Source organism: Chinchilla lanigera, unplaced genomic scaffold (assembly GCF_000276665.1).
Source record: "Chinchilla lanigera isolate Chin_1 unplaced genomic scaffold, ChiLan1.0 scaffold00071, whole genome shotgun sequence".
NCBI classification, from domain to species: Eukaryota; Metazoa; Chordata; class Mammalia; order Rodentia; family Chinchillidae; genus Chinchilla; species Chinchilla lanigera.
This window is the reverse complement of record NW_004955472.1, coordinates 11,799,942-11,826,552: the sequence shown is the minus strand read 5'-3', so window position 1 is coordinate 11,826,552 and position 26,611 is coordinate 11,799,942.

Sequence of the window (26,611 nt, the reverse complement as noted above, 5' to 3'; positions counted from 1 at the left end):
TGTAACTCTGTACTGTCTGTATTGTGCTTGTGATATGTTGTAAAATGTTGTATGTCTGTTAATGTTTCCCTCCTTTTATCTTTAAAATAAAAAAACAAAAAAAAAACAAAAAAAACCGAACAAGTTAGATACTGTTGTGTTTGGAAACTAACGAGAGTTTGCTTTCAAGGAATAACCACTAATCGCTCCTCAGCCTTTTGGCTAAGATCAAGTGAATAACCACTAAAGTTTTAGGATAAAGGAAAATGGATTATTTTAATAGTAATGACATTTTGGATGAAAGAATACTACTTGTGAAAAGAATTTCACTTTTAGGAGGCACAGTCCCAAATTTTAAAATATCATCAATACATCAAAAGTAGACTTCTCAGGAAATTTATCCTAGCTTGATAATTGTCTGTTGGATTTGGCAGTGATTTCCAGCGCTTACAAATGTAAAAAGAAATTTTTTGGCTTGAAGACAGATAACAATGGCTTAACAGCTGTCATGCCTACCTAGTGACATTTGTTTTCATCTCATTGACCAGGATGAACACGTTTTATGCCAAACTCTAATGGTAGCAAGGAGGTGAATACGTTTAATCATATACATCACCTTAGGGAATAAAACTGAGGTTGGTACTAAAGAAGGGAATAATGCTTATTGGGAAAACAATTATCTACGTTTACTGTAAATGCATATTTCAGCTTCATTAATGTTTGTTAATTTCTTAAGCTTTAAATTTCCATCAGGAAACCTTGCTAATCAAATTTCTCCTATGTCAACATTCTTTAAAAGAGTAAGCTTTACTTTAAATGTTCTTTTCTGAAAAATAAATATAAAGAAGGAATGACTAAATTTTATTTTACTGGCTAAATGTCTGCTTTTAACTTTTTAGGGTGGATATTATAATGTACACTTTATATTAGAATTGGATGTTGTTTTAAAAAATCTTTGCATATAAAATAATCAACAGTTGTGATATTATCTAAGCAAAGAGTGAATTGTCTGTGGTGTGTCTGTGTGTGTGTGACTTCAGCATTACTATGTGAATAAGTCAAAAGCCTTCTTCCCTGAGCACTTGTTTCTTCTTAGTCTAAAGAATTTTATTAATATGACTGGAAAATTATTTTTCAGTTAAAGTGAGATTAAAACAGAAAACAGATCCAAAAATTTGAATTGCGTAGGTCCACACTGTTACTAAGCTCTCTTCAAAGACAGTTGGTCCTGACTTCTATATCCTGCCTTTCTGTACTGAGTGCTAGATGTGTGCAGTGGTGTGCCACTCAGCCTTTACCCTACGAACCTCTGAGAGCCTGCTCCAGCTCTATAGGGGACAACAGTGAAAGTAGGAAGAGGTGCTCCGTCCATGGCAGCCAGACAGCAGGTAAAGAAAGGAAGAGCTGAAGAGAAGAAAGTATCTTTCCAGGTCTTGTCCCCTGTGGGACAAAATACATCTAAGGACCTTTTGTACACTGCTTTGCCCTCTTTTAATCTCTGTTTTTTTACAGACTTTGCTGTTTGAGTTAGTAACTATTTTCATGGTAACTGTTGTTGCTTTTTTATGTACAATCAAGCACCTAGAAACAAATGATTCAAAGTTGGTGAAGAGTATGAAGAATAATTAGAGAAACTGCAAGGAAAGCAAAACCTAAATGTTTTATCCAAATGCAGAGGCTAAAAATCTGTTTTCACTTACCTCCGTGTGGAGTATTTGCTTTGTTTTCATTTTACTTTGATTGACTGTGGAACAGAAGTAAACTTTGTACTTGTCTGTAGGTCTATATTTCTTATAGTAAATGTCTGTTTGATGAGTGTAGCAGGGATCATGCTGCGCAGAACTGAGCCATTTTCACATCGCCTGATAAGTGTCTGTGGCTGAATATACATAGTTGAAGGAGAAAAGTCAGTCACATTGAAATTTAAGAAGCAGATGTCAGTCTACAATTTTGAAGAGTTACTGTAAACATATGTTTAAATCAGGAAATTATAAAAAAAGATCTCAGTAGTCATTTTTGATATATTTCTGCTCAAAGTATGGAAATTTCTGAGTGAACCTGAAGTTCTCTTGATATATACTTTCCTTCTTGTTGTCATGGAGGGGCCGTGTGCTCATGACTTACATTTGCTCTCCCCTTGGTTCCACTACAGTCAAAAGGCAGACAGTTTTACTCAGAGGTTTAATTTTACAGGCGAAGCTAACCTCCTACCTTTATCAGCGCCAACATCTGCTCTCCTCCGCCTTCCTCCTTTTCACCGCTACATTGCTGCCCCACCTGATGACATGCAGAATTCCTTAGAGCGTTCATATTAAATCAAGAGAGCCATTTGCTCATACAACCCAAAAGTTAGCAATAGTGCAGATATATATATATATATATATATATAGTGAACAAGATCAAGTGAGTTTTGCTGGCGTTATTCAGGATGGAATGGAGCATATAGAAATTGGATTAAATCTAATGTGTAGACATAATGTGAATGTAAATAGAAAACAGATAAGGATCAAAAAACACTGTGTATGTATATTGAGTAGTTTTGATAATTTAAGGTTACATAATCTGAAGGATAGCATTTATACGAAGAGCTATAAAGACACAAAACTAAACATAGGTCTTCATTTTATTCTCTAAAAAAAAGAACAAACATGGAGAATTTTTTATAATTTAGTTTATTTGTACAATTTAGATGTGCATAGTGATCACATTCATCATAGGGAATTTGTATTTGCACATGATATATCTTAGTTCCTCTTTTTTCCCATTCTCATTCCCCTCCTTCTCTTTCTCTTTATTTACAGTTTGTTTTCACTTGTTCTTTCTTTTCCTCATTTTTTCTTTTCCTTTCCATCTCCCTCCCCCATTTCCCTTTACTTTAGTACAATTTCTTCCTATTTCACAGTATCTACTATACATTTTGGTTCTTATTTACTCTTTCAGTTTCTCACACCAGAGAGACAATGTGATATTTACACGTGTGTCTAAATTATTTCACTTAAAAGTATGATCTCAAGGTCCATCCATTACCTACATATGTCTCAAGTTTATCTTTCTTTATGGCTGAGTAGTAGTGCATTATATAAAAAAACCACATCCTTTTTATCCATTCTTTGGTTGATGGGCATTTGGGTTCTTTCTAAGATGTAGCTATTGCAAACTGTGCTGCTATAAACATGCGTGTGTGTATTTTGCTGTTGCGTGATGCTTTTAATTTTTTTGGGAAGAGGGGGAATAGCTGAGTCAAATGGAACCTCCAGTCCTACTTTCTTGAGGATTCTGCACACTGATTTCCACAGTGGTTGTACCAGTCGACAGTCCCACCAACTTTGGAGAAGTATTTCTTTCTCCCCGTAGCACCACCAGCATTTGCTACTGGTTGATTTGTTGATGATAGCCATTCTTTCTGGAGTGAGATGCAATCTCAGAAATGTTTTAATTTTCATTTCTCAAATAATCAGTGTTAGTGAACATTTTCTCACATGTGTATTTGCTATTTGTACTTCTTCTGAGAAATGGGTATTCATTTCAGATGCCAATTTTTGGATTGGGTCTTTAAATTTGGGGAGTCCAATTTATTTCAATTCTTCGTATGTTCTAGATATTAGTCTTTTGTGTGAAGAACAACTGGCTAAGACTATTTCCCACTGCACGGGTTGTCTTTTCACTCTGTTAGTGATTTCTTTTGCTGTTCAAAAGCTTTTTAATAAGATGAGATCCCAGTGGTTGACTCTGTGTAGTATTTCCCTTGCAATCGAGGTTATGTTCATAAATTTTGGCCTACATTTAAGTCTTCAAGAATTCTACCTATTCTCTCTTGCAGCAGATTTAGTGTTTCTGTTTTATTTTTTATTTTATTTGTCTTTTTGAGACAGGGTCTCGCTATACAGTTCAGGCTGGCCTTGAGTTCATCTGTAGCCCAGGCTGGTCTTGAACTTACAAGGATCCTCCTGCCTCACTCACTTGAGTGCTGGGATTACAGGGGTGTTACCACCACACCTGGCTAGGGTTTCTGTTTTAATATTTAGATCTTTAATTCATTTTGACTTTAGTTTCATGCATGTTGACAGACACAGGTCTAGCTTTAGTCTTTGGCATGTGGAAAGCCAATTTTTCCAACACCATTTATTAAAGAGGCTATCTTTCTTGCAGTAGGACATATTTGACCCCTTTGTCAAAGAAAAAATGGCTGAGTATGTCTGTAATTGTGTCTGCATGTTCTAATCTGTTCCATGGATCCTAAGGTCTGTTTTTCTTTTTGCCACTACCATGATAATTTTATCACAGTAGCTTTGTAGTATAATTTCAAGCCAGGGATTGTGATGCCTCCTGCCTGGCCTTTGTTGCCCAGGATTGCCTTTGCTTTTCTAGGTTTCTTCTGTTTCCAGATGAATTTTAGTAATATTTTCTCTAGTTCTATGGGGTATGCTAACAATATTTTAATTGGAATTGCATTAAATCTGTATAACACTTTTGAGAGTATGGCCATTTTCACTATGTTGTTTTTTCCTATCGATGAACAAGGGATATCTTTTCATTTTCTGATATCCTCTTCAATCTCCTTTTCAGAGTACTGTGATTTTTCCATATATAGATCTTTTACTTTGTTTGATGCATTCCTAAGTATTTCTCTTTTTGGATCTTATTATGAAAGATGTGGTTTCCCCAATTTCACTGAATGTTTTGCATGCGCACAGGAATGATACTGATTTTTGAGTTCTGACTCTGTATCCAGCTATACTACTGAATTTGGTTATTAAATCTAGAAATCTTTTGGAGGAGTTTTTGGGGTCTTCTATGTAAAGTATCATATCATCTGTGAATATTGATAATTTAACTTCTTCCTTTCCTATGTTTATTCCTTTTATTTCTCTCTCTTGTCTAATTGCTTTGGCTAATGTTTGCAGAACTATGTTGAATTGAAGTAGAGATAGTAGATATCCTCATCTTGTTTCTGATTTTAGAGTGAAAGCTTTCAGTTTTTGTCCATTTAGTGTGATGTCGGCTGTTGGTTTGCCATTGATGGCTTTTATCAGATGGAGATAAAGACCATCTATTCCAATTTTCTGCAGTGTTTTTATAATATATGAGTGTTGGAATTTATCAAAAGCTTCTCTTCATCTATTGAGATGATCATGTGAGTTTTGTCTTTGGCTCTGTTGATATGGTGTTTTCCATTTATTGATTTGCATATGTTGAACAATCTCTGTATTCTTGGGATGAATCCCTCTTAGACATGGTGTATGCTATTCTTACTAATTTTCTGCATTTTGTTTGCTAGTGTTTTATTGAGGATATTTGCATCTATGTTCATTTGGGAGAATGGCTTGTAGTTCTTTTTTGGTTGGGATTTTCTCTGGTTTTTATATCAGGGTAATACTTGCCTCCCGGGAATGTGTGAGGGAGGATTGCTTCCCTTTTAATTTCATTAAAGAGTTTGAAGAGTGCTGGCATTAAATCATCTCTCAGTTTCTTGCAGAAATCAGCAGTTAATCCATCAGGACCTGAGTTTTGTTTTGTTGGGAAGATTTAATTATGTTTTCAAATTCATTAACTGATGTTAGGTTATTCAGAATTTTAATATCTTCTTGATTCAGCTTTGGTAATTCATACATTTCTAGGAATCTGTCCATTTCTTCTGTGTTTTCCATCCAAAGAGAGTAAATATATTTGAAGTAGGTGTTTATGATCTTTCAAATTTCCACAGGATCTGTAGTGTTTTCACCCTTTTCATTCCTCTTTTCATGAATTTGAGTTTTTTCTATTTTTTTTGATAAGATTGGCTAAGGGTTTATTAATTTTATTTGTTCTATCAGAAAACCAACTCTTCAATCCATTAATTTTTTATATTGTTTTCTTATTTTCAATTGCATCAATTTTTGCTTTAATCTTTATAATTTCCTCCCTTCTAATGTGAGAATTCACTGCTATAAATCTCCCTCTGAGGACTGCTTTCATTGCATCCCACAGATTCCAAGTAAGTTGTATCTGCAGTTTTGTTTGACTGTAAATATTGTTTAATTTCTTCTTTAATTTCATCTGTGACCCACTGGTTGTTTGGGAGGGTTTTATTTAATTTCCATGTGTTTATGGAGTTTTTGAGATTTCTCTTTGTCAGTACATTTCCAATTTAATTGCAGTATGGTATGATAATATGCATGGGATAATTTCAATTCCTTTGCACTTACTTTATGGGGTAATATGTGGTCTATTTTAGAGAACATCCCATGAGCAGCTGAGAAGAATATGTATTCTAATGTTGCTGGATGGGATACTCTGCAAGGAGTATGATGCCCCCTGTTCTGCCTTTGTTGCCCAGGATTGTATTTGCTATTCTAAGTCTCTCCTGCTCCAAATGAATATTAGGAATGTTTTCTCTAGTTCATTTTCTGTTGTCCCTTTATTTCTCTTGTAACAAAATCTGAACACTCCACTCTGCTCTGTAACTATGTAATCTAGCACAATGTATTTAAAAAAACCTGTCAAATTAATTTCATTTTATTATTTTATTTTATATTATATTTACTGTTAGTAGTGTTAATTTAAATTTACATATAGGAAACTAGGTTTTTGGTATATAGTGCTAAGACTTTTAATATAAATATAGATTTATGTGGCCATCACCGCAAGCAAGATACAGAATAGTTCCATCAGATTATTTGTATTTAAACCCTTCTTTACTCTGCGCCCTTGGAACTTATATGGATCTGTTCTCCATTCCTGTAGTTTTGTCTATGCATAATTTATATAATGAGAATCTTAATTATTTTTGTTCTGTAAACTTGTTTCTTTCACTTAGCTTAATGTCTTTGAGATTTGTCTATGTTGTGGCATTTCATTAGTGCTATTGCTGAAGAATATTCTATTGTGTAAGAGCATTTGAATTTATTCAGTCTCTGAAGGACTTGTGTGTTGTTTCCAGTTTTTGTAATTATAAATAGAGATGCCATAAATTTCCATGCATAAGTTTTTGCATGAACATATTCTCTTAAGGAGAATAATTACAAATGTAATTCCTGGGTCATGGGGTAAATGCATGTTTTACTATATAAGAGAAAAATAAAAGCTTTTTTTTTTCTGGAATATTGTACTTTTTTGCATTCCCACTAGCAGTTGAGGTTCTGTGACTCTCCATCCTCTCCTGCACTCAGTATGCTCAGCTATGCTTCTATAACGCCTGATGACGCCTGCCCGGAAACCAACCCCATCATTACCAACACTACTAATTTGGTGCAGAGCAGGGGCAGAAAGAAAGAAAACAAACAAATGTCCAAAATATTTTACTCACTTTTTCTAACTCTTAGAGTTTTCTTTTTCTGTCTTTGGATACAGAATATTGGTCTTTTCTTGGAACTTCTCTCATTTTATATATATTTATAGCTTTTGTGCTACCTTTGAGTTCTGGCTCTGAGATAACGGAGAAAGAAAAATATCCTTCCGGTTTAAGGGTAGAGTTTTGATTTTCTTTCCTAATTCATCAATACCATTTATCTTTCAGAATCTTATCATAAGTACTCTTAGGTTGCTTCCTCATTGTAGTTGAATTTAAGGCCAGTAAAAGGGTGAAGAATATAGCACTTACTCCATTTTGACATAAATTAGAATGGTATTAATTTTAAAAAGGATTTAAGGAGGAAAGGTGATGATAAATAGGGGTGATTAACAGGGAAAAAAGTGGAAACCAGACCTGGAAATGTTGAGACAATAGTGAAAAACATTAAGGAACTGTAGAAAAGAATAAAAAACATTATTAGGAAATATTACTGTTTCTGTAAGGTTAAGTTTGGCACCTTGAAGTAAACTAAAGTTGAAAAAATAGATAAAAACTTCAAGGACATGGAAGAACTGGCCAGCCCATATACATTGGCTGCAGCATGTGTGCTAGTTTGAACTAGTTATTGGTGGTGCATTATAAGGAAAGTAGACATTGTGAGTCTACTAATAGGCAAGCACTGATGAAACTATATCTCTACTGAAACATCTACCTATCTATCTATCATCCTCTATATCTACCCATCTACCTATTTCTAACTCTATCATCTATCATCTATCTATCTGTTTATCTAGTTTGGTGAAATCTAGGAATTTTGTAGATTGTACAATGAAACATTCAGTGCAATTTTGAAGACAATAAATTATTGAAGGTAAATTTGAAAGTTATAAATAAATAGGAAATTTTCACTACTAACTAAATGATTTACAATACTGGAGAACAGTCATTAATTGCATTTGTTTGAAGAAGGTACAGTAAATATAACAAGTTGTTTTAATTCAAAACAGTAAATATTTTAAAAAATCTAGCTCATTAAGTACCAATAGAATTGATACATATGTTAAAAAAGAAATAAAATGAAATAAGCAATCTATAGCCTCATTAGTCCTGGTTATTATTTCTTAATCTTAGGCACAAGAGAATGTTCACAATTATGTGGCTGGGTTAGACCAAGCACAATAAAGGAAATTTTTCTTCATAACATTACCAAAAGTAGAATGCAATATACCAGTTATTAACTGTAAGCAAAATGAGTTCTGTTTCTATTCTTAGTACTTTATTATTGATATTAGAATTTTCTCCTGTTACTTTTTCTTTTATAATTCTAAAGCTCTACTTTTTCCTGGGGTAGGTTGGAGAGTAATAACTCCTAATGCAACCTGATACATCCCCAAATAATTAGAGATGTGAATATTTTAGTGTGGCTCTACTATTTATTATTAAATAAAAAATAATGCCCACACTGAATGTGCATGCACGTGCAGGCGTGCGCACACACACACACACACACTCACACACACACACACACTCACACACAGAGTCAGCACCTCTTTTCCAGGTTATCCACTTGATTTATCACCTAAAATAAATGCGTAGAGCTGAAATGTTATCTAAGGTAACTTATTATAAGTAACCACTTTAGACTGATTTGTCCAATAGTAACAAAAGTACATAAAGGTTAGAAATGTTTACTAAGGCATAGGCTTCCTTGCTTTTAATTCCAACTCTATTTTGAATTATCCCACTGTGTAACTTCAGGTAAGTAAATTACTTAATACCCTGTGGTATAACTTTTTACATGTTTAAAATGAGTTTTCATTTGATAGATAGTTTTCAAGATCCTTTACCTCTCCAACATTCTGTGATTGTGTAAAATATTTAAAATATTTGAGAGAATTTTATTAAATCTCTTCTAGGAGAAAAATATATGCTTCAGTTTTCCTCACACACTCCAGTTTAATTTCAGTGTTCATGCTGATGAAGTCATTTTACAAGCATGGAATATGTCTGCTGGACACAGCCATTCTAGTCCTAAATGCAATGACTTGCTACAACAGGTGGATACAAAATAGAAAATGATTTCTGTATTCCATGTATGAGCTGGAGAAGTAGTTATTGGCATAAATCAAAAGAATGGCTATGAAAATTTGTAAAGAATACATTTCTAGTCATTCCTTTTTTAGTCACAAATGTGTACTTAAATAGCAAATGATATTTAAAGAGAAATAAATCGCTGATGTATAATCAATAACATATCCTATGAAAACCATTATAACATTTAGTTAATTTGAACCACACACAGAATGAGTAACCTAATTTATCTTTCTGATATAAATTATTAGCTCAAAAAAGCATTTTTCTACATAGTTATTAGCTGCTTTGATTTATGTAATCCATCTGGTTTTTAGAGAACATGGCCTGAAATGTACCCTAACGTCAAGCATATATGTATGTATTTTACAGTTTGACATTACACATACTCTGGAAAGTTAAATGTAGAATAATATTTAGAAAGTACATCTCCTAGTACTTTATATTTGCCTTTAAAATACTTTAGCTTTATTTAATCTTTTAAATAACTATCTAAAATAATTTTTATGACTGAAGCTGATAAATTGATGCTACAATGCATGCCTCTGGCATTATTCCACATTCCAAAAAATGTGCTGAACGTCCAGTATAATTTTATTCCCTAAATTAATGCCCATGTATACGTCACCACAACATATAAAGAGGAAATGTTTATTCCGGCTCACACTTTTGGATGGTTCCCCATGATCAATTGTCCCATTGCTTTTGGGCTTGTGACAAGGCAGCACACCACGGGACAGGTATGTGGCAGAGCAAAACCACTCTCCTCATGACTGGAGAACAAAGCAAGAGAAAGTAGAAGAGTTGCACTGTATCATCTTCTCAAGGACATAGTCCAAGGACCTAAAGACCTTGCATTACATTTCACCTTGTAGTTGTTCTACGACTTTCCAGGAGTACCTTCTTGGGAACCAAGTTTCCAGCATGGGGGCTTTTGTTGGATATTTAAGATCCAAACGATAGCAAGGGTATTTCCTTTTCTTTGGGACATTTTGGAAATTTGTTGGGGTGATATTCATTGTCCTAAGGAAAAGGTGTGTTACTGGCATTTACTAGGTTGTACTAAGGATACCAGATACATTTATTTATTTATTGTTATGCTGGGATCGAACCCAGGGCCTTGTGCATGCAAGGCAAGTCACATCCTCAGCTCCCCAGATCCTTTTAATGCTCAAGTATCCTAATAAATTGTGTATTCTCTTTTCTTTTAGAGACAGGGTTTCTCTGTGTAGTTCAGGGTGGCCTTGAACTCACTATGTAGCCCAGGATGGCCTCAAACTTGCAGCTATCCTCCTCCCTTAGCCTTCCAAGTGCTGGGATTACAGGCATGTGCCACTATGCGTGGCTTGTGTTCTCTTCTTGACTGCCTACGGGACATTAAATGTATGTGAAATATCTGCTTAGAATTCTTGAGCTGAAAAATAAGCTTCTTTTATAAATAAAAGCAGAATAATTTCACACAGTTTAAGCATAAACTTCTAGGAATGCCACCATTGTGAAAATTAGGAAAAATTGTGTTTAATTTCATTCTTTATCTAGAGTTATTTCTCATTTTACAAAAGCATGTCACTCTCAGCATGATAGTTATATATTACAACACACCTGAGTCATCCTGTACCTGGAGCAATCACATTGACAGTGATTGGACACACATGTGCAGTATTCTGTTAATATTATTTAGTTATACCTGCACATTTATATTGAATTATATTTAAATATATCATTTTATGTAATAATAGCTTTACTTTTAAAAGGAAAAATTTGTATGGATAGGTTGGTTATGTTATCCACAAATCTTATTTTAAGAGAGTAAAAGAGAGTTAAAAATATTTCTTATATAATAAACATTGAGGTAGGGTTGATGTCCACAGTTTTAGGAAATAGAAACAGCTCATAACATCTCAATGCTGAAAAGAAACGTAGAGCTCAGTAAGTGTAGTAAACTGAGCACTCCACAGGTTTTGTAGAATTGAGTTTTAATACAAGTTTTGGCATAAGTCACATAACTTTAGTAAATTATAGTTTCCTCATATGTAAATTCAAAATGTATAAGGTCATTTACAGTGAAAGAAACAATTTTCTATCTCTTTTCTTAAAGCAAGATCAATGAAATTACAAGGAAAATTACAAGATCAATAAAATTACAAGGAAATGGAATATTTGTGATGGAGCTTGTATAAATCTCTGGGACCAAGGTGGGTATAGATATTTCTAGAATTGCATATGTGATCCTTGCACCTGTTCTAGATAATACCCAAAGGACTGAGATCACTTCTGGTTATTTTTTTGCCAGTTCCTACCACCACATAGAGAGTTATATCTAAATAATGATTTTGTTTTGGAAACAGACTGGAAATAAGTAGTTCACTAAGTAGTATCTAATTTATATATTTAATGTGATTATTAGTTTAATTTATAGACCCCAGGTATTACCTATCTCAAAAAACATTTGGGATATAGAAGTCCACTTAAAAAAAGTCATGCCGTATAATGATGTTGTGGTTTATTGCCCAAACTCATCTTGAAATTTAATCCCCATCATGAAGTAGTAAAAAGTTAGAAAGTTAATGTAACAATGTGTAGAGGTTATGGGAACTTTGGAAGGTGATTAGGATTAGGAAGGTTCATTGGGGTGGAATCTCCATGATTGGAACCTACTGGATTTATACGAAGAAGCAAGGAGACAAGTAAAGAAGCATAAACACGTGTAAACATCCTACATCCTGCCATTTGATTCCCTGAACCACTTTGGGAGCTTGACAGCAAGAAGGCCATCCAAAGATAAGATACTGTGATTTTGAACCTCCAGAACCATAAGGCAAAATAAACCTCCTTTCTTTATAAAGTACCCTGCCTCTGGTGTTTTGTTATAATAAGGAGAATGATCTACTACAAATGCTTTAATAAAGTCTCTGTATGGAATTTAAGAAGAATTAGGTTGATCTAGTTTGCATTTGTAATCTGACCTCACCTATTTGATAGAGAATTGAAAAGAGTTATTGAAATTTATGGAATCTCATTATTTAGCCTTTATCTTTGACTTTGCCACTTATTCTATAAACTGGTCATTCTGATTACAGTAATTCCTTATTGGCTCGGCATGCAATGATGCCACCCGCAATAATTTGATGGCACTAAATCTCTGAAGCCATTGGCTACTCTTTATGAGGCATGGTCTAGTTTATTTTACATTTTTTAAAGAAAGAAAACTAAGAAATACTCAGAGATTACAAGTGTGTGGATAATGACAAGGTCACATGAAGAATATAACCTGAATCTTATTTGCTTGTAATAAGCTTACTGGGTAATAATAGGAGTTCATCTCCCATTTCAGAACTTGGTGTTCCTTCAAGTAATTTACAGGGCACGAATGATCCATATTTTACTGAGTCCAAGCCAGTGCTTGCCATTGACCTTCCTCAAGCTTTAATCCTTTTTGTCAGTTTAGCTCATTGTCCCTGACACCTTCTTCACAAAGCAAAAGTAACTAAGTGTTTGAAGGAGGAAGCATGATTTACTTCCCATGAGCATTTAGATGCTTCATTGTTATTTCTGTCTCTCCTCTTCCTTTTTGTGTCTTCTTTTGGTACTGGGAATAGAACTCGGAGCCCCACACTTGCTGAGCTGGAGCAGCACCACTGAGTTACATCCCCACCCTTGTTTAACTTCTTTAGATGTAAACTTTATGCACCTTTCATCAGACATTATTTTGATATGTATAGCATTCCAGCCGTCTTGGATATGCTGCGTCTTTCATCCTGGGTGCTCCTCAACCTTCCTACAAATCATGACATAAATATGGGTTGCGTAGTACTACTCAATATCAGTCAGCAGATGTACCCACATCTCAGATCTGAACTGAGTCGTGTTCACTTCTGCACCCTTACGTTAGCCCAGGTTATGACTTATCATAGTAAAATGGAGCAATGATTAGAATAATTGAATTTTATACCAGACTTTGTTGCTTCGTAAGCATAAATGATCCTGTTTTTATCTATGTGACCTTAGTTTTTTCATGTGCAAAATATCTAAGGCTTGCCATAGATTATTTGTGAAGTGACCTTCTGTGTCTGAGAGAGCAGAGAGCACCATTTCAAGTGTCGGCTCACTGACAACGGGGATTTATAGTTTCTGCTCATTGTTCTCATCCCTACTTATCTCAACCCTTGCATGGCAGAGTGCTCAAAGTCCAGAGGCTTCCGTGTGAATTACGGTCAGATTCTAATTTCTGTGACTTTCAAAAAGTCACTTAATTTATTTACCTGTAAGAGAATGTCCCTGAAGGTGTTTCATGGCACTGTTCTTTACATGCCAAGATAAGAAAAAAACCCTGGGATATTTTCTTTCTTTGTTTAGCATCTCTCTTGTTAAAGGGTATCTGCAAAGGAGATTTACTCAGAAATTGCATCCCCATTATTTTTTTGCCACTCTTAAAATGAATGGAGAGAATTTCTAAATTTTGAGTATGAGTTTCGTTTACTTATCAAGTCTTTATCTTTTTATTCTGTTTCCTCGGGTCTCTCTATAAAGCACTTGCATTAAGTTTATGATGTCTGGGATGATTGATTGTGTTTTCAGTGGCTGAATACTTTTCTGGAAGCTGTGGTTATGTCTTGGAAAATTATACTAATTGAATTTGAAGACAGTGATGTGCATTCTCAAGTAAGAATCTTGCTATTAGGGGTTTCACCTACGTCAGTCCTTATGAATTAAGTGATGATTTCTCCCCTTAAGTCAGTAAATAAAATTCATCAGTGGCCTTACATTGCCTTCACACTTCTGCAGTTCAGCCAACCTATGAGTCAAGTAGCATTTTATCCACTCATTGCTAATGTTTTGTGGGACTTGGCAATCCATTTATAAAGGCAGAGACTGGAACACAAAATAATTTGAGAACAATTTCTCAGATCACTGGAAAGCTAGAGGAAAATGATCTTTAAATGTGTTCTTCAGAAATTGTAGAGGGACATGTATTTATTATATTTTCTTTTGTACATAAAAGAATACAAAATTTTCCAAAGGTCTCACATCAAAATCAATTGCAAAATGATATGTTACCTTTTTAATTTATTAGTCCACTCATCCAATAATATCAAACACCTACCCTGTGCAAGACACAGGCCCTATATAGTGTAGTAGGATGGACCTGGGAATTCTAAGTGAGCATATCTATCTGTGAATTCACATTTATCACTTATTAGGTGAATGGTAACAAATAAGAGAAATAACATTTAATGGGAATTTTTTGTTTGATTTGTGTTTTGGCAATAAGATTTGGCAAAAATAAAACAAATATTGAGAATCAATGCATTTGAAGACTAATCTTTGAGAGCTTGGCATATACTTCTTCTCACACAGTAGTACCAAGAAAATTTTAAGAATTATGAGATTTACATGAAGGGTTCCTGTCTTGTAATAGGTACTTCTACATGCTAGTCTTTTTTCATTTATGCTAGATAATCTAAAAATGTAGAATGATAACAAATTACAGAGATTTTAAATTATATGGAATTGGTGTATCCTGTAATAGGGACTTATTAAACACTTGTAGGAATCGTTGAAAATAGCAAAAATCTGTAGAAGACCCCATATATACAGATCTTACATTAGTTAGGATGTTGCTTTAGTTGAATTTTTATGCAAAGTATTTGTGAAGGCAGAGCTCTGGGATAGACACTATTAAAATGTGAAGTAGGATTTTCTTAGAAAGCCCTGGGGAAAGTCAGGAGCACTTGTAAGCCTCATTAGAACTATGGGGAGGTGACATGGGCTAAAACATAGTTAGATTCTTAGTGGATAGTATGACAAGAGAGGAAAACTATTCTCATCCTGATTTGTACTACTGCAGAGAAGCCAGGAGTGGACTGAGAACACACACGACCTCCACTGTAATAAAAGGTGCTTCTGGCTAGAACAAGTGAATTTTGAGCTTCAAGAATTAGGTTAGATTCTACAGAGCAAGAACGCCTGAAGCTTATCCATCAAATAGAGGGGTTGATTGCCTGCTACATGCCATGATTCCTGCTCTGAAACTCCCTGATGCTGACAGGACTCAAATCTTTTGTTATTTAGAAGCATCCTTAAATTTGTTTATTCTGGTAATTTTGTTTATGATGGTGTGAAAACGGTTATTTATGTGAAGAGCTACTTTTTATGCAGAATTTCTTGACAACCTGAGTTTAGACAAAAAGGAGGAGTTCTTAGGAAGTTGCTGTGGGAAGATGAAGGCAGTAAGTCGATGCTGAGAAGAAATCCACAGGAAGGATATTAAATATCCACATTTTGAAAATTCAATGTCTGTTTTAAGATAGAAATAAAAAAGATAGAGATAAAGAACAAACTAATGTTGGCTATACTGAAGAAGGATTTGCCTTGGTCTGGGGTGCCATCAGACATTTAAAAAGTAGAGTAGTGTCTCAGGGAGATATTTAGGGTTATTTATAAACTTTCTGGTTTTGACTCGTTGGTTGACCTATCTTGAATTAAGCTGTCACATTAGTGGGTTCACTGATTAGGGGGTAAAAAAATGAAGCATTGGTTGGATGCTCATGGCTTTGTGTGGGTTAGATTTATCTTAAATTCTAGAAATTACATTGGTACTGGAAATCCAAGGAAAATAGATTTGTTCTACATTTTCACATAATAGATTCAGGATAATCTTGGACATGGTTTGTTTCTCTTGGCTAGCTAAAGCTAAGCAAAAGCAAAATTTTTACTGTCAGACAATTTTTCTCTTAATTATAAGTGCTTGCATGGAAAGTTAATTTGTGTGGGTTTAATTTATTTACATATATTTACATTTGACTCATTAAAATGTTCCTTCCAAGAGTTGTTTGCAACTGTTTGAGCATTTTAAGTCTTGTTGAAAAATGAAAATATTCTTTTTGCCAATTGAGAATAAATTTAGAAAATCCAAAGTTTGAGTTGTAGCTTACTAGATTCTAAATACGGAAAATGAGTTTGTGCTGTCCAACAGTACACCACTACCAAGTGAAAACAGAACTCCAAAGTAGGCAATCAATCCCTTCTGTCAGCCTTTCACTGTTCTATGTGTGAGCAGATCAAACCTGTGTGAAACTGACAAATTCAAGGTGAAAACATCGCCATCACAGAGAAATACACAAGAAAAATGTAGGTGGGCACTGGGTTTGACCTTCACCTCTTTGAAAATCTAGTCATTTAGCAAGCATTTATTAAATACCTAATTTTTACAAGACCAGATAGCTACTCTGAAGTAGCCAAAAATTGTCTCAATCACTAACCTTTCCCTTAAAAAACTTATTGGCAACTAAAATTTATTGGGTTACCTATTAGATCTTGCCAAATTAAATAAATCTCTGCCCCAAATGGCCCTGTATTAATTTTTATCATTCCTGCCATTAATGAATGGCAATTGACATTTGTCAAACCCTTTCTTATCACTAGGTACACTGCTAAATGATATTATATGCTTCATAACACTCAAATACATGACTACCATCTGTGATATTATACCCATTTAGCAGAAGAAGATATTTTGAGAAACTGATGCACTTTTGCAAGGTTTGCCTGAAGCCTTAACACATTATCATTGCCGTCGTTCAAGTAATTACATACAATATTTTAAAATATAAAGTCTAGATGTTAGAGGAAGGGACACAGCAACTTTTTATAACTTATCTAAAAATGTGTCTTTTTAATAAGAAAAAAAAACACAAAAGAAGAGTTCCAGTGAGAATTAAAAAAAATTCGTTAGAGAACAGAGGGTACGGATCTATAAAACCAAGTGTTTAGAAAAAAGACGATAAGGTTTAATTGCTTTGTTTGAAATGTCTTAATCTCACGCTGTTGGATGATTTCATCCTACATACAAAGAGGCTCTTGCCAATTAAATTAAATTAATTCTTAAACTTCTGGCCACTTGATTATGGCCAGTGAAGAAGTCCGAATAATTAAGAGAGCTTTGCTTATATCTAAATCCTCATGTAAATCACCTCACTGGTTCACTGAGAAGTGAACGTTATGATCTGGAAAAAATCAATACTGTTAAATTTATTGTCTAGCTTTTTGCTTCAAACTGGATGACACAGAAAAGTTGATTGTTTTTACCCACATTGTTGACTTCTGAATCAAGAATAATTCAGACTTTAAGACTTAAGATCTCCACAAATAATGTGAAATAGGCCCTAGGGAATGAGAAGAAGCTGACACTTTCTGCTAGCACAGAAGAAATAGCGTTAGCAACATTCTCCTTAAGAGACTCAAATAATTCAGCTGCCCTAAGGCTTTCAGTTTTTGCAGTTACTTTCATTTCCTACTCAGTAATGATATTTATTGAAATAAATTCATGATCCTAAGTCTAAAGAACATCTGCAGTCTGTGGTCATGTTGATTTTTTTGATGTCTCAAGATTTTCTTATTGGATTTTAATCTTCATGTATAATGTTATAGAATACAAAAATTGATTATGTGTCAATCTATGCCTGTTTCAATAGAATTACTGTAACATTTTAAAATTACTTGAAAGAAAGTTTATTTTACAATAAAGGAAACAGGTACCTGTCTGGTTAATATTTATCAGTGGCTCTGAATCATTTTATCACTCAATCATTTTATTTTGCTTTTGAAAGAAAGGAATGCTCAACCTTTAAAAAGGTTTGAAATATAAATTTCAATAAAAGTAAAAACATAGGCACATCATAAGAAATCAAGGCTTTCCATTAGACTTGACTGAACCAAATGTACAATTTAGAGTCAGTAATAAAAATAAATAAAATATAATTTTGCCAAAATTACAAGAGTACAAAATATTTGCTGCAAAAATACTAAGAAATATTCCTTGCTATCTCAACCAGAACAGCTAAAATAATGCTGCACCAATAAACAGCCTCTAACTTTAGTATCTTAAAGAACACAAGTTAACCTTTTACTTATCCTAGATTTCCGTCATGGGCACATAGTCGACTCTGTCATCATAATCCCTCAGGGACCCCGGCTCATGTAGTGCTAGCTCCTTTTGTTTTTTGGTACCAGGAATTGAACTCACAACCTCACGCTTGCCAGGCAGGTGCTGTGGCACTGAGCTCAATCCCTGGTCCAGTGCTATCTCCTTGGTAATTGTTGGTCCTGAAGCCAGAAGGGGAAAGTAGTTTTGCACTAATGATGAAGTTATTGCCTTCCACTAACATGCATTACTTCCACTCATAACTCTTGAATGGACACTCATCATCCCTCTCTCCAGCCCCCAAACACTCTGCCAAGGAAACTGGGAGGTAATCACGCAAAGGACCAAGAGAAAGGAGAAATGTGTAGACATAGATATACTCATTCTTTTTTTATTTTCAAAATTAAAAAAAAACTAAAAAAAAAAAAACCAATGAAGACAAAATCAAAACAACACAAAGACAACAAAAATGATACATGAACGAAGTTGCTTAGCCCACCAGATGTAAGAATGTAAGACTGATCAAACAGTCAAAGACAGTAACAAGTAATAATAAAAAAAAAAATTGGTAATGATGCAGAGCCACTCATTCTTAACTCAAAATCCACATCCTCAGTTGATGCGTGGAAAGTCTCTCACGGCTCCTGTAGATCTAGAGTCCTAGGAAATAGAAATGGAAGTTGTCGACTTTGACAAAGGCTAATACCCATTTGAAGAATCACAATAGGTACTTTCAGAGGAAAAGATTGGAAGTACACAGAATTTGCAACTCTGATAAATATGAAAAATTTTAATATCTTCTATCCTGGGGATGAAGAGTGCTGTTCTGTTAGGTCTCTAATCCCCCCCAAGTTCAAGATCCTTTGGGACACTTATCTCTACAAACTTCGGGTTTCCTTTTTTCCCTGCTGATCTTCCTTGGTCATATTTGCAAGAACAATAGAGAATATGCACTTATTGGTGACTGAGCTGGTATCTCAGACTGTTTTTCTGCTAGTAGAAATTTAGAAGCCCATGAAATGCTTTAGGTTTTAAGTAGTTATACTATAATCCCCTTCAGTCCAGACTGATGATCCCTGCAACAGAGAAGCCCACTTAGGAATGAATGAAGTTTTTTTCTATTAAATTGCAGTAGAAAATATGTCAATAGCCAAAACTATGATCCCCTTTGTAACATTTATTTATTTCTCTTTTCAACTTAGTTGCAGAAATCTTGAGCTTGAGATTTTGGAAGGAAAACCATATTTCTGAAGCCCACTCTGTAAAACTGCTGGAATTTCTCCTATTCTGCATTAATTCATTCAACATGCTAATTCTTTCTAAAATATAAAAATTGGTTGTGCTGACCACACTCTTGGTTTTATCCTTGCCACGGACTGATGTTTGACGTGGCTTTGTCATCTAACACTTTTTAAAAAAATTTTTTTCCCCCACAGGCATTTTTCCCAGCATTTTAGATCCCAGAGTGTAGACTTATAGATTCCTTTTCATAACTGTTTCTGAACTGGTCAAACTCACTTACCCCTCATCATCCTTGTCAACTGCTGCCTGTGGTAGCCACCGAAAACTACTGCTTTGTGTCTCCTGTGAAACTACAAGCCCATTGAATTCATTATCTGATTTTCAAGTCACCACACGTGACATTTTTGCCAAATACTGTACTTTTGGAAAAAATGAACGATCCGTTTTCTACCCTCTCCTGTCACATAACCATTCCTTTCAGGTTTTGTTAGAGCAGCACTACATTTCTAGGAAATACTTCTATCAGTATGGAAAACTTTATTATTTTGCTGTAAGAGTCAATCCCCAAATCTCAGTCCTTTAAAATCCAGACCCCACACCATGTTTGCCATGAGTCATGTGGGGGTGTTTTCTCACGTGATGAAGTAGTCACTGTCACTTATGCTGGCCTTTGCTGACAGGGACACAAATGGAGTGTGCCAGGCGTAACAGGAATAAAATGATCAGTACAGAAGGCTTCCATTTATTGGCTAGAATAAAAAGAGCATCTGATCACAGGGAAATTTCCCCCCATCCTCTGAAGAATGGAGAACAGAAATGTTTGAGGGAACATTCTACTGACTTCACATTTTCTTCTCTTGTATCTAATATCTAACTTCTTAGTAAATCTGATTGGATTTTGATTTTAAAAGTGCCCAGAATTTGCCCATTATTGAAACTTCTCTCAGTATCTTCCTGGTCCTAAACTGTTTCAGTAGCTTCCTGACCTCTTCTTCAGAATAGCGTTATATGATTTTCCAGGCTAAGGAAAATGCCTTCACTTTATTGGGTGAACTTGGAGTGCTTTTTAGTATACGTGCTGCCGAAGCGAGCACTTTGAGTGTTTCTTAGATGCAGAGTACAACTACGGCTGCTGGGTAACATTGCTGTTAAAGAAAGGAAAGAAGACAAGGTATTAACACGAAGAAAACAAAGACCTTAACCTGAAATAATTATAGTAATATGTGAGAAAAAAATGTGAGATGTGGGGAAAGTTTTTAAAGAGTGTTTGAAGTCATTTGCTACATATGGTTGTAAATGACTATAAGAGATTAAAGAAATATGTTTCATTATTTTGTCATTTCTTATTAAATAAGTAAAAAATGTAAGGGCCAGAGCATTATGTTGCCATAGCCAAGTAGACTGTTTTGTGGGATATGCTAGTACAGCAGGAGGAGAGCCAATGGGAAGAGGAAAAGGAAGGTCAATAAATGACCTACATTAGAGGACACGTAGCTGACATCTGTGGTGTAGGGTACACTGGGAGAGGGATGAGAGGTGGGGACAGACTTGCATCAGGCCAGAGATAAGTTGTAATTAAATGTGGTGGAAAAGGTATGTCATCAGTAGATGCATTTATCTATTATATTTTTATAGGCATGTGATTATTCTTATTATGTCATAATTGTCAGTTTACAGAAACAGTTTTAGAGGACTAGAGGCATAATCTGTGACCCGTCTTCAGTTTTAGAGGACTAGAGGCATAATCTGTGACCCTTGCAAATGCAAGGCAGGGCAGGATTTAGACCTGAAGGAGGTCAGCTGGATTCTACCTTCAACACGGCCTTTCAGCCACGTAGTTTCAGTCACACTAGAAACAGAGCATAGGATGGCGAGGTCTCCACTTCCTTCTGTCTGGCGTTTCTGCGTGCACTTTGGCAGGAGTTACTTAGATCATGACTGTTTTAAAGGGCAAACAGGGCCAAGCCTGCAAGCTCGAAGGGAAAGAATTGAAGAACTTCAGAAAGCAGTAACTGACACAGTGATTGGTACCATGTTATATAACGAAGTGATGAGATCAAAGGAGGGAAGGGTTTAATTTTTGCAACTATAATTTACTTAGGCATTTTCTAATGTACTATGCCTTTCAATGACATTTAAAAGAGAGAAAGGACAACCAAAATAAAAGAGAAGGCAAACTAGAAATTATTAATTTGCTTAACTTCTTCATAACTGTTCAAATTATCTTAAGTGCGAGGGAGCCAAGTCCCCCGGGGTTTCCGTGTCTTGCTGTAGGCAGGTCACATAGCAGAGAAGACTGTGTGCCTGGCCTCCTGGCTGCCGAGATAGCACATCCACCTACTGTGCTGCCTCTCCCAGTTTTAATTAAATGCACATATGTTCTTGTTTTGCTTTTGTTCCTTCTGTCTGAACTCATAATTCCCATATTTGGATGGTGTTTATTACTTTGAAGTGTCCTTAGAATGGCATAACCTTAAATTATTCTCTGGTGGGGTTTGAGCTCAAACATATATATTTGAGTTTCAGCCCACTTGGGGAAGATGTTTATGATTTCTGGTGCATATTTCTCAAATGGAGAGAACAATACTGATAGGTAGCGAACAGAGAGGAAGGGACTTTGCTGGTAATGGGTGATTAATGCTCAGGTAACAGTCTGCCTTCTCTTTCTACTTCTTATTCTCTTACTGGTGAAGCAGGAGTGAGTTTTTTCACTGTTTAATTGAAAGAAAGAATGCTTAGTGCTAAAAACCTCAGCTCCTTCTTCCTTTCATTTAGTTTAATATGCACTTTGAATGCAGATTTTCATCCTACCAGGTTAGAGAAAGCTCCAGGCTGTACCCCTGAGATGAAGACAGGAGGGAGGCACAAGGGGACAGCAGTTAATTAGTCGCCATGACCTAGAGGACAAAGTGGGCCCAGAACAAGGGGGTAAAAACACCACAGTGTCCTTGGGCCCAAGGTGGACTAGAAGATCTCCCCATTCCCTCCCTTTCAAGTATGATATTCTAATGCCTACCAGGTTCTGTATCTCAAAGAATATGAAATATAAAGGACAGAGACCTATCAAGTCCTAGTACACACTAACTCCAAGAGTTTCCTTTAAGAAAAGTCATGCAAAGCATGAAACACTAAGTTTGGCACACAATTGGTGTTTGTGAAATTATATAATATATATGTATATATCTTTGCAATCATTTGCTTGGGTTTAACTTCCCCACTAATGTTAGTGCTGTTTATTTTTTGATAAAAATTTCAGGAAGGTAGAATATACTACAAGAAGGTATATGCAATATTGATTAGTTCAATGCTTGCTGTGCATATTTCTGTTCAGAAATTATTTCTTAAGCTGTACTTTTTCCTTTGTTGAGTGAAAAGAGCCAGTCATAACTACCTGAGTTACCTTAGTATAAGTTAAATCTAGCAGGTGCCGTATTGATTCAGACATGCTGATGCCTAAGTGTAGTCTTAAATCTGGAGTTGTAGTGAGTACGAATTTGGTTTGCAAATTAATGAAGCTAAGTCAAGCTAGCTTTCAAAACCTGGAAAATTTCTAGAAGCTTTCTGGAATATCTCATAGAATGAAAAAGAGTTGGGGAACCAGTCCTCAGGAAAGTGGGGACCCTAGAAACTGGCTGAAGGAATAAGTGAACGTTGATTTCAAACTTTGCCCCTGTCCCCTCCTACTCGGTCTAGTGGGTCCAAATCTCTTTTCTGAATCTTACTACCATAACTTGGATTATCTATCTAGCAGGAAGTATAGACATTTTTAGTTTGATTCTGTGTTTTAAAGACTAGGCAGATATCTCAAAAGTTGTTATAAGTCTTTAAAAGGAAAAATACTACTTGAAAGTAACCTAATAAAATAATTATAAGAGAGAAAATGAGTAATGAATTACTTGTATTGCTCCACTTGCCTTGTACGAAGAGAATAGTGGCAAATCCCTCTGACTGTTAGGTCTAAAAGCCTTATTTCTTCTGATTACATGGTTGCTTTTCCTAGTAGACAATAAGAGTAATGTATCACATTTGTGTCAATCAGCGATAACTCATAGAGAGATATGTTTGCCTTGGCTCACAACTTTATTTCAAGAATGGTTGGTTCCATCACTTTTGAGAGCTGGGGATATAGCTCAGCGGCACAAGCACCTGCCTGTCAAGTGCAAGGTCCTGAGTTTGATCCCCAGTACCAAAAAAACAACAAAACCCATTGCTTTTGAACCAGTTGTGAGACTGCACATCTCAGGGAGGAACACACGGTGAAGCAAACCTGCTCACCTCGTGGCTGGGGATCAAGAGGAAGAGCAGAATGCAGGTCCCACTCTTCCTTCCAGGGCACTATTCCAGTCACCCCCAGTCACCGGAAGATCTCCCACCAGGCGCCGGGTCTGGAAGCTTCTGCTACCTGCCTTCAGCACCAGGGGCTGAGGGCCAGCTCTCCTTCCCATGGGCCTTTGAGGGGCACTGAAGAAGCAAACTGTGGCAGCATTTCACAAATCTCTTTGCTCTTCATGCAGAGCTCAGGGGATCTCATTCTCTCTTTTACTGTAGCTTTCCTTAACCCGAGTTCTTAACAGTTCCACATCAGTTTTGTCTATTACTGTTTTCTCAGTAATGATAGTGATTTTACTATTATTACCCTCATTATTTAAGGTGTGTTGAATATTGTTTGGAGTAGATGCCATCTAAGCAAATAAAAATCACAAAAATAAAATTTTGAGGAACTAGTATGGTGCAGATTTATAGAGATGCTAAATTAATATTTATTTAGCATTAACTTTGTCTTTTTTTTTTTTTCTTGGTACCAGGAATCAAACTCAGTACCTGGTGCTTGCCAGGAAGGCCCTTATGCCACTGAGCTATATTCCCGGCCTTTACCATTAACTTTGCTACCTGTAAAAAGCCAGCTAAACTTGAACATCAATTCTAACTCAATTTCCTATTGGTAATAAAGAGCTCGTACACTCATAGGCCCAAATATCGTATTTTTTCTTTTCTGTAGACTTTACTCTAGGAGCATATCTTTTTTGGTTCTGTTAATAGGGCTGTTAATAAATCTCAGCTATTACCTTTCATTCAGTTTTGGGTTTTGAAATATAGTGTGCTGGTCCCCAGAATTCATGATGCAGTTAGTTTAATTTAAATTCAACTTCTGGTTTTTATATTATGTAGCTGTGTCATCTGGGAAATTTACCTAAATAGAAGTTTATATATTTTGTAACATATATATATAATCTATTAATTAAATACATATGTAATATATATAATGTCATATATTGTAATATCTAATATATTGTGATATAAAATGTAATATATATTATGTAATATATATAATTTATTCAATCAAGTTGTAATTGACTGAATTGAAGTAAAATATTTTGTATACAATTCTTCACATGACATAAATTAGAAGCTAAGTGAATGGTAGTTATTATGATGATGGTACTGATTTAATTACCTCTTTTTCAGCCTATTGAATTTCTAATTATTTTTGTAATTTCTAAGGTTTTACTGTTCTTGTTATCAATTATTATTGGATAATTTATCTATATTTTCTTGTGCTACTCTATACTGTGCTTTTTGATTTGAATTAACCAGAAATAACTTGACATAGAGAACTTTAGCCAAATTCCCCAAAAGCAGACAAGCTACTTCTGAACAGCTAAAAGAGCAAACTCGTCTATGTGGCAAAATATGAGAAGATTTGGAAGTAGAGGTGAAAAGCCTATCGAGTCTGGAGACAGCTGCTTACCCAAACAAGAATTTTAGTTCAACTTTAAGTTTTCCTAATACAATATCAACTTTATTTTTTTATTTTTTATTTTTTTTGGTTTTTGTTTTTTTTCCGGTACCAGGAACCGAACTCACGACCTTGCGCTTGCCAGGCAGGTGCTTTGCCGCTGAGCTAAATCCCCAGCCCCAATATCAACTTTAATGAAAACTTAAATGTTAACTTAAAGAGGGACAGCTCTTTTAAAAAGGAGATGACCTGGATCAGAGGATAAACAACTAAAATACCCATAGTTGGCCTAAATGCAGCCATCAATTAAGAAAGCATTCAAGCTCAACTAAACACATTACATCTAATTCCATAAACTCAAATAAATCCCTGACTTAACAATTGGATTAATCTATAGATATATAGAAGAAATAACATTAATATTAGTTACAAGAGTAAACTCTCCTTGCACAAGTTTATAATAACATAAAATTGATTAATTAACAATCTAATAAAACACCTAACTAGCTTTCTTATTAATAAATATTGTTAGCCCAACACAGGAGTGTGTAAAGGAAAGACGAAAATGAGCAAAAGGAACTCGGCAAAATAAATCCCTCCTGTTTACCAAAAACATCACCTCTAGCATAACAAGTATTAGAGGCCCTACCTGTCCAGTGACACACTGTTTAATGGCCACGGTATCCTGACCATGCAAAGGTAGTGTAATCACTTGTTCTTTAAATAAGGACTTGTATGAACGGCTTGATGAGGATTTAACTGTCTCTTGCTTACATCAGTGAAACTGGCCCTCCCGTGAAGAGGTGGGGATAAAATAATAAGACAAGAAGACCCTATAGAGCTTCAGTCTACTAGTAGACTACCAATAAATTAACTTCAAAAGAATACGAAAACAAATGCATATACTAAAGATTTTGGTTGGGGTGACCCGGAGAACAACAAAACCTCTGAATGATTTTAACTTAGACTCAACAAGTCAAAGTTTTATTATTTTTATTTTTTATTTTTATTTCTTTATTTCTTTATTTATTTTTGGGACTGGGAATCAAACTCATGACCTCAGGCCTGCCAGGCAAGTACTTAAGCCACTGAGCTATACCACTGGCCCCAAGTCAAAGTTTTAATCGTATACTGACCCAAGTAAATTTGATCAACGGACCAAGTTACCCTAGAGATAACAGTGCAATCCTGTTCTAGAGTTCATATCGACAATAGGGTTTATGACCTCGATGTTGGATCGGGACACCCTAATGGTGCAGCAGCTATTAAAGGTTCATTTGTTCAATGATTAAAGTCCTACGTGATCTGAGTTCAGACCAGAGTAATCCAGGTTGGTTTCTATCTATTTTCAATTTCTCCCAGTACAAAA